General features: G+C 36.5%; 1 protein-coding gene across 1 annotated transcript in view; it reads right to left on the bottom strand.

The window, feature by feature from the left end:
• The window catches only part of LOC149532700 (small ribosomal subunit biogenesis GTPase RsgA 1, mitochondrial-like), a 103,374-nt gene that overhangs the window by 62,076 nt on the left and 20,061 nt on the right, over positions 1–21,237 (bottom strand). The window lies entirely within an intron of this gene.

Genomic DNA, 21,237 nt, shown 5'->3' with positions numbered 1-21,237 from the left:
TGATTGCTATAACCTATGATCATTGATGAATCATTATTTATTGAATGGAATTGATAATTTAAACAACATATGGAATTGATAATTTAAACTATGTTGTTGTGATGAATGTAGAATTGATAAATATATTTGAAAATTCAGATATATATATATATATATATAGCCGTCCCCTGCCGTCCCCTGTTTTGGCAAAAAAAAAAAAACCGTCCCGAAAACATGTTTCCCCATCCTCTCGTCCCCTCATCCCAGAAACTTGGGGTAACATAGTATATAAGTTTTTTAACATAATTGATTTTTTATTTAATATGCTCAATATGTTTATTATGATGAATATTAAAAAATTTAAATCAAATATTAGATTATGATTTTAATATATTTTAATATTTATAATATATAAAAAATTATATTTATATTTTTTATTTAAATTTAAAAAATTAACATATTTAATCACAAATTTTATCGTCAAATATTTCCCATATTGAACTTCATTTGAGTTTTATAATCCACAAACACAAATTCAAACCTTGTAGGCCCATCTCTGTGTGTGTTTTAAGCATAGTAACAAGAATCGCCTAAATCGGCAATTCCGCGACCAGATTCATGCTGTGCGATGTTTTTTGCATCGTTATCGATATCGCCGATTTCTGGGCCATGAATCGCCGATTCAGGCGATTCATGGAAAAATCGCCAAAATCACCTTTAAAAATTGGGTATGAATCGCCCGTGGCATGTAAAAAGGGAAGTTGAAATTTTTTTTTAAATCACTTGTTTTTTTTACTTTGTTTTTGACCTATTCTCTTTGTTATAACCGTAAAGGGCCTTCTATTTGTTAAGCATGAGTAGAAGAGAAGAAAAGTGAGAGAGAAGAAGAGAAAAAAAAAAAGCCATAGGTTTCCAACCGGCAAGAAGGAAGAAAGAGCACAAAAAAGATCAGCAGGCCATTTGGGGAGCCCATCAATTGCTTTGGGAGCATTAAGAAGCCAATATCAACACTCTTCAACTCATTTGCAAAAGGTAAGTGCTTACTTTTTTCTTGCATGTTAGTGTATTATGCATTTTTTGTTAAATTTTTAGTGTATTATGCGTTTTTGTTAAATTTCTATAGTTTTCAAGAATTTTAGCGTAAATCTTGAATGTTCTTTATTTTTACTAAGTTGCAAGCTAGGGTTTGTTGTTTTCTAACTTTTATTAGCTTCAAACTTTGATATTTTACATAAAAAAATTATTGCAGCAGCCTTTGCTCTCATTTTTCGCAAATTCCAATGGGTAAAAAAGATGAATGTTGGAAATATAATGAAGAGTTTCCTGGAAGAACCAAATATCAAACAAAATGCATGTTTTGTAAAGAAAAAATAACTTCCGAGGGTATTCATAGATTGAAATTCCACATTGCTAATATACCTGGACATGATGTTACAGTTTGCACTCACCAAAATCCTAAGGCAAAATGCACTTGCTTAATAGCATTAGAAAAAATTGAAAAAGACAAAGCAAATAGGAAAATGCAAGTTGAAGGGTTAAGGGGTATTGGCTCCCATGTTCCCGCATCTGCAGCCGCATCCACATCTGCATCTGCATCAACTTCCGCATCCGTAGGTTGTGTTGGAGAGGGTTCTTCTAAGCCTCCTTTTTATCCTAGTTCTTCTGCTCGTGCTAGTGCTAGTGCTAGTCGGTCACATACTAAGACAGAGTCCCACACCAACCTATTGCAGCCTAGAGTGCAGAAAAACATAATGGATAGTTACTTTGTGCCCCGCACTACTCCTAGTTCCCAACACACGCTTGAGGGCATGGGTTTGAACAAGAAGATTCACGATGCTGCCAGAAAGGAGATATGCAAATTTTGGTACTTTTGCAACATTCCATTTATTGCAGCCAGGTAATTGATTCTTTTTTCTTTGTTTTCTTTAAAGTTAAAATTAAAAGTAAAAGTAAAACTTTAATTATATCTACTTGTTTTATAATTTGAGTCTTTGACATCTAAACTTTTATTTGTGACAAGGCTCCTTATTGGCAGAATATGATAGATGCGGTTGCTATTTGTGGTCCGGGGTTTAAAGCCCCAACTAAGGCTGAGTTGAGCGGATACCTCCTAGATGAGATGGTAGAGGACATGAGAGTTGACCTCGAGGAGAACCGAAAGGAATGGATTGCAAAGGGTTGCACCATCATGATTGATGGTTGGACCGATAGGAGGAATAGAACACTCCTCAATTTTCTTATATCCTGTGGAGGTGATTGATCATTCTACTTTCCTACATACATAATTGTAAATTTTGATTTGTTGAATGCTAATTTGTTAATGATCCATTTAATATTATAATTCGTTGTTTTGTTACTTGTAGGATATACCATGTTTATAAAATCCATTGATGCTTCCACACATGTGAAAAATGCCACATATTTATGCGAGGCTATTGAGGAAGTTATAGCAGAGGTGGGGGAACAAAATGTGATCCAGGTGGTGACAGATAATGCAGCAAATTATGTTGCAGCAGGTAAACTTTTAACTTTTCAAGTTTTGAAAATAAATTTATTTGAATTTTGAAATTTGAGTTTCTAATTGACTTAAAATTGTTGTAGGTAAACTTTTGATGGAGAGGCACCCCACCATATTTTGGTCCCCTTGTGCGGCATACTGCATTGACCTCATGTTGGAGGAAATTGGCAAACTTGAGTTTGTCAAGTCATGTGTGGAAAGGGCAAAAAACATATGCAAATTCATTTATAATCATGCATTTGTCCTTAGCACAATGAGGAAGTACACAAGAGGCAAGGAGTGAGCTCGCCTAGGTATCACAAGGTTTGCCTCGAATTTCATCACCTTGCAGTCCTTGTTGACATCAAGGGATGGATTGAGGAGCATGTTTGTTGGGCAGGAGTGGATTTGCTCTTCCTATGCTACGACCACTGTAGGGTTAGATGTGGCGGATTGCATATTTGATGAAGATGGTTTTTGGAAACCCGCTAGAGAAATCCTTCAGGTAAATTTATTGCAATTTAACATTTAGTATTTTGCTTTTACTTTAAGTTATATTATTTTATATTTAAGTTTTGACTCAAATTTTTCGTTTTACTTTATATGTAGGTCACTAAGCCCCTTGTAGCTTTGCTACGAACTGCTGATGGGGAGAAGCCCTCTATGGGCTACATTTATGAGGGCATGGATAGGGCCAAGGAGGCCATCAGAGCCCAATATGCAGGAGTGCAGGAGAGGTATGGCCCTATTTGGGACATCATTAATAGGAGATGGCAGAATCAACTCCATCGACCCATCCACGCAGCAGCTTACTATCTGAATCCGGCATTTCGTTTCCGTCCTGAGTTCAAGGCGGATGCGAAGGTTCTCACTAGCTTATACACAGTGATTCAGAGATTGAGTAGCGATGAAAATAGCGCTGCTGCGATTGTTGAGCTAGACCAGTTCAACAATAAGGAGGGGCCACTTTTCTCTGGCAGGTTGGCCATAAATGCTCAGACAACACTACAGCCAGGTAAAAATTAAATAATATATTCAATGTTCATGAATCTAGATTCTAAACTTAAAGTTGATTATATAATGCATTAATTTTAGAGTTGTAATTTGTAAATGAGACTAATTTTTTTGTTTTTTCCTTATTTCAGATAGATGGTGGCAAATGTTTGAGGCCACAACCCCAAACCTTCAAAAAATTGCCATCCGCATTCTGAGTCAGCCGAGCAACGCTTCTGCATGTGAGCCCAATTGGTCCATGTTCGAGCACATCCACTCGAAGAGGAGAAACAAGTTGACAGTGTAGAGGTTGAATGATCTTGTCTTTGTTCATTACAACCTTCGTCTTAGGATCAGACAGATTTTGGGCGCTGACTCCTCTCCGATCATTCTGGAGGAGATTGATCCAGAATCAGAGTGGATCGCAGAGACCGTGGCCCCAGTCTTCACTGAGGAAGACCGCGAGTGGGTTGACCAAGTGGATGTAGAGGCTGAGGCTATGGCCAGGGCAGAGGAGGCAACTAGAGCACGTTCAAGCATTGGTAGACGCACACGCGCACGCACAGACGCAAGCCCTAGCGACATTATTCGTAAGCCCATTGCCCATGCAGGGGACATGGCTCGGCAGTCCTCTAGGACCTGCCTTACACGCCTTTCTCATAGGCAAACTGGATACTCAAAGGCTGAGGTTGAGGCTGCAGCAGAGCTAGAGGATGATGATGAGGATGATGAGGCTTGAGCTAGAGCCTTGTTTTTATATTTTGTTTACACTGTATAGATATTGATAGTGATACTGAATCACTGATAGACATATGTTTCAAACTTTCATGGATCTTCATCTTAGATTTATACATACATTTATGATTTGATGTCTTATAGATCTTCATGATTTCATCTTACTGATTCTATGATTTGAATCATTATGATCATTTGATTTTCATTTACTTCAGCGAGCCTACAATTTACATTTTAGTACATAATGATAACATAGTTACGTATGTGATGGATTTTATGTTTCATGTTTATGTATGTTAGATTCTATTTGATGATGTTATAGTGTTTTTAAGTTATATTCAATAAAGGGTGCATGAAATAAGTCTTAAATTGTTAAAATCTTTACATTTAAAGGGTTTTTTCAAATTCGCCGATTCACCCCCGATTCACGATTCGATTCGGCTGTGCCGATTCCGATACGATTACGATTCACGTTACTATGGTTTTAAGACATAAACAACTCGAAATAAAACACCACACGTACTCTAACCTCTCTTGAACAAAATCCTCTAATGTGCTAAACAGATGAAATGTGTGATCACAAAGACAATTCCAACATACCAAATGCGTGTGATTTTAGTGTTTAGGATAGACTTTCATGGTAGGATGCTTTGTTGAGAACCTCTAAGGGGACTTATGTAATTGTTCAATATTTCATCCTTCAAATAATTTTGCCTTTGACCTTCTCGATTCTAGTTCAACTAAGATCTAAAAAAGAAAAGGAAAAAGATTTAAAGGGTTAAGAAAAGTTATTCTAACTCTAAACTAGACCTATGAGCACCAGGAGGGGAAGTAGAGACTATGGTGCACCTACTAAAGTGCTCATCGTACTCCGTAGGTGTACCAATTGCGAAGAAAATTGAATGCTTCTACGTCCCAACCAGCAGCTCTAGGGACACTTTCTCCCAACTCTTCTTAGCTTGTTTTTTCTTATATGTATTCAGCATTGTCCCTATTTTGTATTGTCGTCAGGAGACGACTTCCTTTTTGGTGGGGATGATGTTTTTAGGAATAATTGTAAAACTTCGAGAATAGGTATTAGTTAAGTGTGTAAGTTGTCTGGTACTGAAGGTAGTTGGAACACAATGGTTGAGTCACAACCCTTCGAGTACTATATGTACATCCGCCTGAGCGGCATTAGGAATCAATCAGGATGTACATTGTCTTATATTGTATTGACATGAACATTAATGGAAATACAGCTTTATGAAACTTAGTGTTACATTGTTTACTTTTGTTTTATGCACTAAACATGTTTACTCGTTACGGTAAACAGTACTATTATCATTTCATCGCATTTCAATATATATATCTTGGTTCAATTTTTAAAAATCTATTTGTAAATCCCAAAAGATTACAAGTTTACTTCCACGAATAGAGAGGATGGAAGTGGTGATGATGATGCAATTGCATCCTTCTAGGATAGGAGTGCAGTAATTTCAAGGGAGATGAGAGCATCAGTGTAGGACTGCACATTGATTCTTGTAGTATCAGGTTCTCTAGTAGTTAGTATGGTAAGATGGACTCTTCGAAGGTATGTGTGCCAGCTCCTGACACTATTCCCTCTCCTTCAAAGGGTCTGGATGGGGGATCACTTGATGTGGTGATGAGCTCTCGTGGAGATTGTTTCCTTCTACCGGAAGAAAATCTCTTGCTTCATACCATACAGCTGGTAGCATTGGACAATTGGTAGTGCCACGATTTCAGAGGGATCAATTGTGGAGTGCAAGGGAGCAGGTTGACACTTCCTCATATAATTTCTATTGTACAGAGTCATTCATGGAGTCTCTATTGGAGAGTTCGGATTTGCGGGAGGGACCATACAAAGCGTCTTAGGGTACTCTCATCCAAGGCTCTCACAGTATTCAGAGATTGGTGGGAAAGATTGTAGAGACCTTGGCTACAATGCTTCCCCATGGGAATTTTGTGGTTGGGTTTGCTAAGAGGGTTGCCCAGGATCCTACCCGACTAGTAGTTCGAAGTCACAGATTATGGTCATCTCCTGATTTCCAATTTGGTATGGATGAGCCTCTAATAGAGATTGGAGATTTTTACCAGCATTACACAATGAGGAGTTGATGCAAGAGCATCTTGAGGTAGTCAGCAATCCTATATGCAGGGGCAATGAGCTCAGATTTGTGGACTTATGGTTCGTGCAACTGAGGATGTCCTAAGTGTGCATAAAGATTGGAGTTATCGTCCTTGAGTTAGAGCCTTTTTGATGGTTGTTGGTCACGTGTTCCTGATTTACTAGCAAACTTTGGAGGTTGTATTCACAAGCTTTGATCCAAGGGAGTTGGCGTGTGTGCTCTTGGATTTGGGTCATTGGATGGCACATGGACTTATGTCTAAGTGTGTGTACTGTTATGTTATCATATAAGTTAGTTATGCTTTGTAAACTTGGGGCCTGTCCTATGTATTTAGTTATTTCATGTATTTAATGTTTGTTGCCAAGTCGACTCGTGGCTTGAGGGTTTATTTAATGTAACTTGCTAGGCCAACTTGTGGCTTAGTTTAATATAAGTAGAGGATCTTGTGATATCTAAAGTACAGAATTCAGCATTGAGTTCAACATGGATAGCTGATAGGAGTGAAGTTGAGCAGAGCTAGTAGCAAAATGTGGGCTATGGAAACAAGAAAGTTGCTTGGTGGCTTGCGAACACAAGTCTAGATTCTTCTTGGGGTTTTCTACTAAAGTGTGGATCTGGACTAGCTAATGGTTGGATCTTGCAAGGTCTTGCAGAACTGTTATTGTAATTGTTTATGTATTTGGCTATAACGCGAAAGGCCTTACAATTGGTCATGTTGGATGTGAATCTTATGATTTTATTATGAGAATTGGCATTGTTGTGAATCTAATATCTGTGTTATTATTATTTCGTTGTGTGATTAATTGTTGGGGGTTAGGGCATCGCCTTTGGGGATTCTCCTACCTTGCACTACGTCAAGAGTGCTCATCATTTTTCTTTTGACATATAGGCAGAGGATTTGGTTTCACGTCGGTTTGGGTTGGCTCCATTTTTATACCATCCATGTGATAGGTTAGTACCATCTTTTGCAGATGGGATCAGCGGCTGCAAGTTAGATCACTTGTAGTATCCACATGCCCAGGACAGTTTAGCAAAGGATAGAGTTGGTGGTAGTGTTTTAGGTGCCTATGGTTATTACCATCTCCGCAGTGCAGTTGGTTGTGCGTGTCGGTTATATTGGGACTCTAGTACTAACTTGTTAGTATGTTGCCATCTCCAGAGTGCAGTTAGGTGTAGGTGTCAGTTATATTGGGACTCTGGTGTTGACAGAGATGTTGCTTCAATTGGGTCAAGTTTCGATGAGTTGTTTACTTCATCAGCACCTATAGTTAGTTTCCGAATGATTCTGTTATTGATATCAATTCTTTGGGTGTTGGTCCTACAAAAGTCAGTTGTACACGACAGGGTATTACACAGTTTTACCCTTGGCATCCAGGTGTACTATGATGTCCATTGTTGCTCTAGAATTGCTTGAGGACAAGCAATCTTAGGGAGGGAGGACTGTAATGTACCCACTTTTAGCAAGTCTCTACAACTGGCTTGGTCAGTTCATCATTGCGACTCACGTGAGCTGACAATGGGATTTGAGGGTCTCAATTATGGACTTGCTGCTTTTACTAAGTCTATTTTGGGCAGTTGTCATATTTGGCAGTGCAGTTGGCGGCACCAGCAGTTGGTCATCGTCTACATTAGATGGTGTTATTTATTGATGGGTTCATATTTATTAATTAATTAATGAATTTTTATTATTATAAAGGCACTTTAGTTATTTAATGTTGTAAAGTGGAATTGTAAAGATGACGCTTCTTAAGTGAAAGGTGTAAAGAAGAAGCTAAGTGCCAATTGTGTTATAAATATGAGCCCATTTGGGAAGAGAAAAACATCCAGTTGCCTATTTTATTTTATTTTTCTTTGTGAAGGTTTCTGAGTTGGTGATTTTAATTCCCTTGCTGAGGTATAAGGGTTTGATCTGAAAGTTTGAAATTGGCGTTTCCTCATACTGTGCTTACTATGGCTTGAGGAGAGAATTTATTGGTGTTATATTCCATTTCCATTGCTAAGGTAACGTGGGATTGGTTCTGAATTATCTGAGAATTTGTGGTCTGTCATTTTTGTGGTTGTTGTAGTTTGGAAGACATTAATTTGCTGGAGAATGAATTATATTTCATTTGCAATGGTGGAGATGCAATCACTGGTTTTCCTTATCAGAATTTGGCATCAAAGTGCCTGGCTGTAACATGATTATTTTCCCTTGCAAGCGGTTACTATTTGTCTGCAAGTTCATGCACCTAGATTCCTGGACAATGGGCGTTGTGGTTGAGTGATTGGGATATTAGTTGGTAGAGGTCAAACACCAGTATCCCTGAACTGTGCGACAATCCCCAGCCTGATAACCGGATCCTTGGGACCAGGTCTACAGGCCTGTTTAATACCCAGGTGTATTTGTGCCTAGCTGCGACCCGTTTGGGAGAAGTTTAGGCCTGTGAAAGGCCCTGGTTGTGCCTACTAAGGTGCCATCTAAGCGGCCTCTTGGGTGCTGTTGTTGGATGTCATTATTGGCATCAGTCCTGACTGCTGCGGCTAACATATTTGGACTGCATTTTGGAAGACTATGAGAAAACTTGGCTTACTCCAGATACATTAATTATACCAGGTTCAGAGATCACTTTAATTATTACTTTGTATTCAGCACATGTTGCATGAGCAAGGAAAATATAAGTAAACAATTTGGTATTTGCTCCTCTCTTGTAATTCTCATTATTTTGGTATAATATCTGCAAGGATCATAGTTGAAAGAGATGGGGTACTACTATCATTTCATTGCATTTCAATAAATATAAATCTTAGTTCAATTTTTAAAAAACGATTTGTAAATCCCACAAGATTACAACATAAATCAGAGTGGTATGAGAGCTTGCTTGCCAAGTTTTTGACAAAATGTCAAACAGCTGATTAGGAAAGAAATTATTGTTTGCCAAAGTTATAACCAGTTGGGGTTATTACATGTAGAACTAGGAATTTTCTTCATGATAGGAGTGACTTCATATGAGTTTGTGGAATTTATCCGCACTTAGACAAACTTCTCATCCTTCCTTCAAGGCGGATTTCACAATGATTTAGGAGTTCTTCCATGTTGGAAAGGGCGGACTTCAAGTCTGCTCAAGGAACTTCAAACTCTTGATAATTTTCTAAGCCTTCCAAACTTGAGCAGAATTCATGTGTGTTTTTTGAATAGCCATGCCTTAAACATATTTTCTTTGTGCAAAATAGTGAGATTTCCATCTCCTAATCAAACTTCATCATTTCTCTCTTGATACTCAGCAAATTCACAATTCTTATCTAGATTCGAACTTCACTGTGGAATGTCGATTTCCTTTATGTGAGGTCAGACTTCATGGTGATTTCAGGATTTTGCCGCACCTTACACAAATTTCTCATCTTTTCAAGGTAAACTTTGTGGTGACATAAGGATTTCCAAACACTCAAAAAAAAAATTGATTGCTTCCACTAAACTTTCAAAGTCCCTGTCTTCTTGCTTTCTCTTGAATTGAGACAGACTTCAAGTAGCTATGAGAAATTTCTTCACTATATTTTCCTCATTTCTCCTGAAAAGATTAAGAAAATCAAAGTTAGAAGAGGATATGATATTTACGAATGCAAAGTACAGACTTTTAAGTCGATTTGGATTTCACTTTGCAGTTTTATTGAAATTTCACCTTCAATTCTATAAAAATTTGAGCTTTCAATCAAGAATTAGAACTGAAAGCATAAAAAAGCAAGGTGAATATGTCAAAATTCTGAAATTTTATTCTCAAATCAATAAATTTGCCCCAGCTGTGAAATTTTAAGTTTGAAATCCTGAATTTCGAACAAAAATTTCTTCAAGTCTGCATAAAATCATTAGAACCTATCAATAAGATTAGAAAACCCTTTGAAAATTCTTAGAGAATTCTGAAGATCAACTCAAATCATGAGAAAATTTAGAATTTTAAATGAAAAATCTACAACAAACATGAAATTTCCAAGCAATGATTTGAAATTGCTTCTATTCGTAAAAGAAAAAAAAAATTGAATAGAAATTCATCAGAAAACATGAAAATTCCAGGAAATGATCATCAATAATCATAGACTTCAATTTGAAAATTGCCCAAAATATCCACCGTACTCTGAAATCTGAAAAATAATGCTAACACCAGCGCTGCAATTTCTTGTTTTTGAATGACTACAATGTCAAACTCATGTATTTATAGGGAACGATGATATCAGGAAGAGATCAACCTGCTTCTTTCCCTTCTTGTTTTGAACTTGATAGATTTCTCTTAGAGAAGTTTTATTAAAAAAACTTGTTTTTTCTTTTTCTTCTAGAATCTCCCTAATGTGTCAACCTCTATCTTGCTTTCTTCTACATCTTTTCAAGTTGATCAATGTCTTGCTTTCTTTTAGAAGTTTCCTTAAGTCAATCCATTTGTGCTTTCCATTACAATAATAGATAAGCTTCTATTATTAGTTAATGGTTATCGATTTGTAATCTATTGTAAATATTAGAATGTTTCTAATATTAGTTAGTTTGTAGTTATTTGTTATCTTTCTTTAGCTTTCTTTTAGCTAGAATAGAATGTTTCTATTCTTTACGGCCGTTTCTTAAGGAAACATCGTTTTATTCTTTTGTATATATTGACTTCTTGGTCTCTGTTAATATAATGCGAGTATTTTACCAATTACATCATAATATGGTATCAGAGCCAATTCTTTGATTTTTTTCAAAAAATAATATAATTTCTTGTTCGAAATTATCAGAGCAATATTTTTCGAAATTATTTTCTGTGATATATGCTTCTTACGGCCATTTTTCTACAACTGTCGTTTGTTTTTGCTGCATATTTCCACCATTTTTTGTGATTTTTTTTACAACAGGGCCGTTTTTGTTCAAAACCCTAATTTTATGTACCGGATCCAAAAAAATCAGATTCTTGGTGAGTTTTTCGAGATCTCCATTGGCTTGTCTATTTTTTCTGGGTGCCTCAATTTTTGAGCCAATGGATCCAGAAACCAACAACATTCTTTCTGGGTTATTCAAGCTCTCTTCTGGGTACCCCTTCAAATTTTTTAAGTCTTCCATTTTTTGCCTCAAAGTACGTGCCTTTACAGATTTTCACATTTTTCATTGAAAAACGTGCTATGGCATCTTTTACTAATATTCTACTCGAGAGTAATTCAAAATTCAATGGTGGGAATTATGGCACTTGGAAGCAACAGATAATAGCAATTTTTGAATATCAGAATATTGATCAAATTGTTATGGCAGTTACACAGTGCTTGATTGCCCCTGGTACTAATCAAGATACATGGGATATGAATAATCAAGAGGCGGTGATGCTTCTCAAATTATCCGTAGCTGATGATCAGCTCTCTCATATTTCATCTGGCAAGATAGCTATCAAGATATAGGCACGTCTCAAAAATCTTCATGAGACTTCTAACAAAAGCAAAGCTTTCTTCTTGAAGAACACTCTGTTTTCTATTATCATGGATGAGCGAACATCGCTCCAGGATCACCTGAATCAGATTTAGGAAATCCGTGATCAATTGCTTGCCATTGGTCGCAAGATGGAGGAAGAGGATATTGTGGTCATCACTCTCAGGAGTTTACCAAAGTCCTGTGACCATTTTATCGAGACTCTTAACATCACTTCTTCTAGTGTTGATCTAAAATTCACAGATCTCTGCACACTCCTACTTCAACAAGATCGGTGGAAACAACAGTTTGGTAACAGTTCTAGCTCCACCTCCTCAGAGCAAGCCTTTGTTGCTAAATCCTTTCAGAAGGATAAAATAAAGTCTCAGCAATCTTCTTAGAAGAAATCCTCTGCTCCAGATTCAAAAGGCTGCCAGAAGAACATTCAATGCGACTATTGCCACAAGTTTGGTCACATGAAGGTTGAATGTTGAAAAGCTTAGTTTCCCAATCTAAGTGAACAGTGGAGAGAACATTAAGCAAACAGAATCTGCCTTTTACGCCTTCATGGCTAAAAGATCTGCAGATCATGTGAAGTCCTCTGCCTGGTACATTGATTCAAGTGCCTCTCATCATTTCACCAATTGGTGAGACTGGTTCATTGATTATGTTATTTTTGGCAGTGGAGAAGAGTACACCGTTGATGGCAAAGGCAACATTCAAATTCAATCTGCTGGGAGGAATCTCATTTTCCTCGATGTGAACTACGGTCTAGGGATAGAACTAAATCTACTCTCAGTCAATCAGTTGCTACGACATTCTCCATAGTTGGATGTCACCTTCAATTCACATCGATGTACCATCACTGATAGGGTGACTCAATCTACTATTGCAGTGGGTCTTAAGAATCATGGTCTTTTCCAACTTACTGATTCTGGTGATTCTCAGGACTTAGCCATGGTTGTTCAGCGGCTTCTACTAGCACACTTTGGCATCAACGATATGAGCACTTAAATGTGCATTATCTCTCTCAGCTTGCTCAGGAAGAGCTTGTCCTCGGTTTGCCAGAGATTCACACTCAACAGCTTGGAGTTTGTGATGCATGCCAAGTTGAAAAGCAACATCGCACACCTTTCACCAGTGGCAATTCAAGGCGAGCTTCTCAAGTACTTCAGTTTGTTCATGCTGATATCTACGACCTTATGGCCAGTCCTTCTATTCTTGGGTCCAGGTATTTTCTGTTATTCGTTGATGATTTCAGTAGAAAAATGTGGGTATATTTTCTTAAAAATAAATCAGATGCATTTCCTGCCTTTCAGAAGTTTAAACCTTTAGTTGAAAAAGAGTCTAGGAAATTTATTATTACTCTTAGGTCATACAATGGGGGGAATTTTGTTCTAATGAATTCTCCAGCTTCTTGGATACTTATGGCATCAAACGTCAGTTAACCACACCCCACACATCACAACAAAACAATGTAGTTGAACGTTGGAACAAAACAATCACCGAGATGGCTTGCTCCATGCTCGTACACAAACATGTTCCAAAGAAATTCTAGGCAGAAGTAGTTAGCACTACAGTTGAACTGGTCACCCATAGTGGCAATCAAAGGTAAGACTCTAGAAAAGGCCTGGTCGGGTTGCAAGCCCAGAATCAGTCACCTAAAAATTTTTGGCTCCCTTGCTTTTGTTTGGATCCCTGATGCATCATGCACCAAGTTGGATGCCAAGAGTCAAAAACTCATGCTTGTTGGATACAATAGTCTTCACAAAGCCTACCACTTGATCGACACTAAGACATCTCGTCTCCTGTACAGTCATGATGTAGTTTTTGATGAGCAGCGGGGAGCATTCATGCATGTTTCTCTTGATCTTGATCCAGCAAATCAGCATATGAAGGTTCATGATTAGGGAGTTAGACTTCCATTAGGTCCACCTAATGGCAGGGCTCCAGTAGCTCCTACAGCTCCAATTATACCAGTGATCCTTGTACAGACACCTCCAGCTTCTCTTATAGGATCACCCAGAGTTGTAGCTGCTTCACCTGAGTTTGATCTAGATTCTTTAGACGAGACACTTGATCATACAGCATCTCATGATACTAATGTTGCTCATTCTCCTCTCCGGCTTAAGTGGTGGGCTAAGACACTTACTGATCTTTGTGATGATGAGCTCATTAATGAGAGAATTGCTCAGAAAAAGAGCAAACCTACAAAGTCTATTAACTTTGTTGTCATGGCCAACATTCACAGTGTGTTTGAACCTCAAACATATTTCGAGGCTAAAGGAATTCCAGAGTGGGAACAGGCCATGACATCTGAACACCAGAGCTTACTGAAGAATAACACTTGGGTGCTTTCTTATCAACTAGGGAAGAAACCCATTGGCCACAAATGGGTTTACAAAATCAAATACAAATCTTATGGTACTTTGGATAAGTACAAAGCTCATTTTATTGCAAAGGGTTTTTCTCAAGCTTAGGATATTGATTATGAGGAGACCTTTGCCCCTATTGCAAAGATGAGCACAATCAAATTAGTCCTAGCCATGGTAGCACAGTTTGGTTGGAAGGTCCATCAGATGGACATCGAGAGTGCTTTCCTGAATGGTGATCTCCACGAAGAGTTCTACATGACGCAACCTCTTAGTTTCAAGGTTGTCAGTAAAGAACATCAAGTTCTCAGATTAGTGAAGCTCTCTATGGCTTGAAGCAGGCCCCTAGAGCATGGTACATGAAAATTGACAAGTGCCTCAGTGATCAAGGCTCCGAGAGGAGTGCTTCAAACTCAAATTTCTGCATCAAGACTACTGACAGTGACATCATTCCTCTGGTTATTTATGTGGATGATTTGATCATCACTAGCACTTCAGCATCTTTGATTTAGGAAATCAAACAAAATTTATGCTAGTCTTTTGATATGACTAACCTTGGGCCCATGCATTATTGCCTCGGTGTTAAGATTTGGCAACAGTCTTCTGGTATATTCATCTCTCAATCCAAATATGTCAAGGCTCTATTAGACAAATTACGTATCTAGGATTGCAAGCATGCATCTACACCCATAGAGAAAGGTGTTATCAACCAAGTTTGATTCTCCTCCTGTTGATGATAATACATGCAGGCAACTAGTAGGCAGCCTCATCTACCTCTCTAGTACTAGGCTTGATATCAACTTCGCAGTCAACTACATCTCACGTTTTATGACAGCTTCTAAGGCTGATCATTGGATGATAGCAAAGTGTGTGCTTCATTATGTGAAGGGCACAACAGATTTTGGACTTCTTTACTCTCAAAGTTCTTATCCTAGACTCAGTGGGTTCACAAATTCAGATTGGGCAGGCTATGTTGACGATAAAAAGTGAACTTCTAAATATGTGTTCAATTTGGGATCTGGTGCCATCACATGGACTAGTAAGAAGTAGCAAACAGTTTCTCTCTCCTCTACAAAGGTTGAATATAGAGCGACAGTCAAGGCAAGTTGTGAAGTTGTTTGGCTTCGTCGAATGCTTGGGGATATGCAGATGTCACCAACAGGACCGACCACTTTGTTTGTTGATAACGAAGGCGTTGTCAAATTAGCACGGAATCCAATCTTTCATTAACGAACCAAGCATGTGGATGTTCATTGTCACTATATACGACAGCTGATTGAAGACGGTACAATAGACTTGCAGCATGTTCCTACCACAATTTAGACTACAGACATTCTCACCAAGCCTTTTGGTCCTAATAAGTTTGTTAAATTCAGAGGACAATTGGGTGTTGTGGATAGATTAACCATTAAGGGAGGGTATTACAATGATAGATAAGCTTCTATTATTAGTTAATGGTTATCTATTTGTAATCTATTGTAAATATTAGAATGTTTCTAATATTTGTTAGTTTGTAGTTATCTGTTAGCTTTCTTTAGCTTTCTTTTAGCTAGAATAGAATGTTTTTATTCTTTACGATCATTTCCCAACGAAACATCATTTTATTCTTTTGTATATATTGACATCTCAATCTCTATTAATATCAAGCAAGTATTTTACCAATTACATCATAATACTTTCTTCTGGAACTTCCATGCGTGAAGGGACTTCGAGGAATTTCTCTCTTTGGGTGAGCATCTTTAATAAAATGTAATGTTTAAGTATGTGACTTATACTTTAAGTTATATTTATATAAATATTGTTAGAATGTTAGAGAGTGATTTCAAATCTCTAGGACTTATAATGGAGATTTAGGATTTTGGAAGATCCAAAAACAATTCAGGCTCAGCCAAATTTCAGTAATCAACATGCTTCCATCAATGTTCCTTTCTATAGCTTTTCTTGACTTCTCCACAATAATTTTGAAACTAGAACAAGGAATTTCCAAGAATTTTCTAAACTATGAATGCTTTTTACTTGATTTGAAATCCAAAAGTTGTCACCACTTTTCACGCTTTTTCACAAGATCATAGATGAATTTGAAGTTGGAAACAAGAATTTTATATTTGGGCAATTTCACAGATTTTGGCCTTCCCAATATAGAAACAACAAAAAAGCAAGCTCTTGAGTGGCCCCAAAAAGCCAAAAAAAGAAACTTTTAGAAAAACAAAAGGCAAAAATAGCAAATTTTCCTAAAAAGTAAGAGTTGTATGATTGACCTAAAGCAATGTTGATCTTCATCCCTTGGCCTTTCTAAACACTTTTGTGATATCAAAATTCAGTTTTGGTTATGCCTTATCTTTTTCACTTTTGATGATACTCCTAAACTTGGAATGAACTTCTAAATTTTCACTGATAAAAGATCAGAGATTGAAACAAAAACACAAAAAAAAACCTAAAAGCGAAAAATTGAGGCGTCCCCATTTGCAATGGTGTAACGTGTGATAATGTCACAACAAACCCCCACATTGCCACTTTGGCAAAAATAATTTTTAAATGCAAAAAATATTCAAATGTGTAAGGGGCACCTATATGTTTTGGGGATGGATAGGAAATGTTTCATGCGTCCCCTAGGCAATTTAGGGATGGTTAGGCATCTCCAAATGTCATAGCCGTTTTTTGTCATTTCCAGCAATTTTTTGAAATTGGGGATGACTAGGGGACATTTCCTTTTCATTCCACTGTCCCCAAAATGTTTCAGGGATGGGGATGAGCCCCTTGGAAATAGGAAATGTATGCCCATGTAACATAGGTCTAGAATCAAAAACACACTCGAGCATTATACAGTTCCCTCATTAGAGTTACCATTATTGTATGAGGAGAGGAAGTCAATTTTGGTTCCAAAGGCTATCATAGACTACAAGGAACGTACTTTATGGAAAAGGATCATAAAAGGAGTACTTAATTGAATGAAAAAACTTGTAGGTAGAGTAAATATCATGGGAAAGTGAGTAAATTTGTAGCATCAAGAGTTAATTTTGTTAAGTTTTCGTATATTTAAATTCTTACTTATGTAAATATCCTTGCAATATATATTTTCTTTATATTATACAAAGAACTTTTGGAATAATTAATAATACTTAATTCTGCTGCCACCTTAATATAGAAGACTATATTTTTGTTGTCTTTGATATTAAAGTAATCAGCAGGAACACTTATTTATAGAAGGAAAAGGGGGTTGGGGGGGGGGGGGGCGGGGGGTGTGTGTGGTAGAGAGGCAAGTTCTAGGGGACATGACCCCTACAAACAACCCTTCAATCAACAAACACATAGTTGAAGACAATGATTGGCAGATAAAACAATCCCTTATCAAAAAAGGAAAACAAGGAAACCAAGATGTCTTTTAACATTACCTGACGATGTTGCAAGATTGACGTACATGGGATCATACACAGGTAGGAGGTTTGACAAAGCTCGACATACCCTCGTGATATACACACTACCTCTGACATGAGAATCATGCATGGTCACCAAGAGACCATCGAAGGACATGACAATATATTCAAAGGTGAATATTCAAATGCTTTGAATTATAATTTATATGATTAACAAATAACAATAAATCATAATGAGAATATATATATATATATATATATACAATTAAATATATATTTAAATATTTCTAAGATATTTAATCAAGCAGATGTCCTTTTATGTTTACACTTTGTGTTTAAGCCGACTGAAGCTATAAAAACATTAACACTCCCTCTTAGCTAGGGAGGATAAACACAAAAATAAATGTTACTTCAATGTAATATTACAAATAACAATTTTAAGGATATCTCATTTGACATCATTAAAAATTCCCATCAGTTGATATCGCATTCGATCTCATGAGTACTAGTCTCCTAGAACATTGACATTCGATACTCACCAAGTACTCGAAAGGTTTGATATTAAATTTGATATCATGGGTATTGGTCTCCTAGAATATCAACATTCGATATTCCCCAAGTACTCAAAAGGTTTGATATCACATGTGATATCAAGAGTATTGGTCTCCCAAAATATCGATATTTGATATTCACCGGATACTCAAAAGGTTTGATATCACATTTGATATTGAGAGTATTAGTCTCCCAAAATATTGATATTTGATATTCACCAAGTACTCTTTGAGTAAAGGCCTCCCAAAATGTTGAGATGCAAGACATTCACCATATACTCAATTTGTTTGATCTCGTAACACAAGTTATTGTAAGATCGTCACCTTACAGTAACTTCTACAAATACAAGTGACATCATTTGGTAGTTGTCACTTCCTTATGATATACACAGTGGGTAGGCCCATTACAGTCACACACAAGGACTTTTTCAACTCCCTCTAAATATTAATCTGAAATCATCAGAGCTCCTCATTTAACTCCCTCTTCCTATAATAATATTCTCAAAACAGAAAGGTCAAGGCAATTAACTCTTATGAAAAAAAATAAACACAGATAATAAAGTTAGTATAGTAATTTGATATTCTAACCAGCTAAGTTTACTTTTGGAAGCGTTTCATATTTATTTTACACTTTAATGAATATAATAGAGAACTCCCTCTTAATCCACTATATCACACATATTATGGATTTTTGAAGTTCTTTTAGAATGGACATTTCTCTAGATCTATATCAGAATTACTGACTTTGGCAAAGGCTGCTTGATGTTTCAGTCTATCAAGGCATTAGAATGTTGAGTGACCATAGTTTTTGATTAACTGACCAATGTTGAGTGATCATAGTTGTCACATCTAAAACATTGCATTTTACAATAATCTACATGTCTTCTTTTCCATCTGAATTTAGATTTCTTCTTTTTATCAACTTGGGTTGTCAGAGCCTGAATATCACCTCGACAGAAGTATTTCCTTGAGATATTAACATGCACTCCTCTTGTATGTAGTCATCCTTTAGTCGAGCAAGTTTAGGAAGCCTGGATTGAGTACATAACCCTTGTCTAAATGTTTTCCATAATGGTGGCAGTCCCTTTAGAGCTATTATTGCTAATTCTTTCTCATCATAGATGTGACCAATCTTAGAGAGTTGGTTCCTTAGTTATGTGATATGGATTCTCCTTTGTTCATTTCAATGTTGGAGAGATTGTCTTTCAGAGTTAGAATTCTTGTGGTATTGTTTATCTAAAACATTTCTTCGAGTGCTTCGAGCATTTCATGCATTGTATCTAATTCTGAGATATGAGAAGTAGATGATCCTTAACAACATCCGCAATTAATTACATGGCTCTAGTGTTATCTTTTTCCCATTTGTTCAATTCTTCACTCCCCTTTGGTGGTTGGTCAGATTTTTCAAAGAATTGTTTTAGGTCATTCTCTTTTAAAGTTACCTTCATTCGTACTTTCCACCCTGTATAATTTGAGTCACCGTCAAGTCTATCCTCTACCTTTATACTACTCACCATTTTGATAGATAAGAAAACTGAGAATATTTTAGTGCACTGAAAAAAATAAATCTAATCGGAATCGTCTCTTTGACCTACTTTGATACCATGTTGAGTTTTCACAATTAGATTTACATTTAAATCCTTATGTAAATATCCTTGCAATATATATTATACTATACAAAGAATTTTTGAAATAACTAATAATGATTAATTCTGTCGGCACCTTAATATAGAAGACTATATATTTTTGTTCTGTTTGATATTAAAGTAACTGGTAGGAATACTTATTTATAGAAGGAAAAGGGGGGGGGGGCAAGTTCTAGGGGACGTGATCCCTACGAACATCCCTTCAATGAACTGACACATACTAAAAGACAATGACTGGTAGATAAAACAACGCCTAGTCAACGAAGGAAAACAAGGAAACCAAGATGTCTTTTAATATTACCTGACAATGTGGCTCAATTGACATACATGGAATCATACGCGGGTAGGAAGAGGTTTGACAAATCCTGACATACCCTCGTGATGTGCACATCACCTTTGACATGAGAATCATGCACGATCACCGATAGACCATGGAAGGACATGACAATATATTCGAAGGTGAATACTCAAATGCTTTGAATTATAATTTATATGATTAACAATAAATCATTATGAGAATATATATATATACACAATTATATATAAATTTGAATATTTCTAAGATATTTAATCAAGGAGATGACCTTTTATGTTTACATTTTGTGTTTAAGCTGACTGAAGCTATAAAAACATTAACAGGAATCACTTAGGGAAAAGCTATCTTGGGAAGGACTGACTATAATGCCCTTTTCCTAAGCAATTGAGCAAGGTTGTGATGTATCATGTCTAAAAGGGAATTTAGTAAATAAATAAGAATATTAAAATATTTTAAAAAAGTAAAAACAAATAATAATATATAGATCAATAATAATAAATTTAAACATAAAAATAAGTAAATAGAAATAAAATATAACATAATATAATAAATTAAAGGAGTCTATATCTCCAAATGTGATAAAATAGAAGCAATATAATGAACCGAGTATAGCTCTTTGACCAAATTCAATAATATTATTGATAGACATGTCTCACCCAAAACAAGCACTATAATCTAATATATCCCAAAGTGATTTCATATGTAGGCAATGATTAATAATACAACAATTAGTAAACTAAAATCACAATATTGATTAGCGTAGGAAGAGGCACGATTTAGTTTCAAGATTTTTAATCTTCAATGGGTATTAAATGTGGATCAACATAACTTTCAAGGGCATTAGAAGAAAAGTATGGACGGAAAAGTGATATCCATGAAAAAGAAGAATTTTACTTTCAATGTAAGCCAATTCTCCCTCTAGGAAAAAGAGTGCACGAGCTACCTATTGATGATATATAGTTCAGGAGTCTTTATAGGAATATTCATGTGAACAGGGCTATTAGCATGGCTTCAATTTTAATGATTATTGCAGACATTGGAAACTAGCATTGGCATCGAGAGTTATGAGACAAAGTCAGCAACTATATTTGATCTTTAGAGGAAATAAAAATCATTGTTTCCCTTCATGTACCTGTGCATTGAGGCAAATGGGTGCATTTCCTTATTCAACACCAAACAATATTGGCTGAGTGGCAAATAAAACACATGTATCATGACTCCCATTCAATGATTATTATGAATGCACCCTA

Source organism: Cupressus sempervirens, chromosome 10 (genome assembly GCF_028749045.1).
Source record: "Cupressus sempervirens isolate cs-2001-9-10 chromosome 10, ASM2874904v1, whole genome shotgun sequence".
NCBI lineage: Eukaryota > Viridiplantae > Streptophyta > Pinopsida > Cupressales > Cupressaceae > Cupressus > Cupressus sempervirens.
The sequence above is the reverse complement of the archived record's forward strand: the minus strand, read 5'-3'. Positions and strand labels throughout refer to the sequence as shown.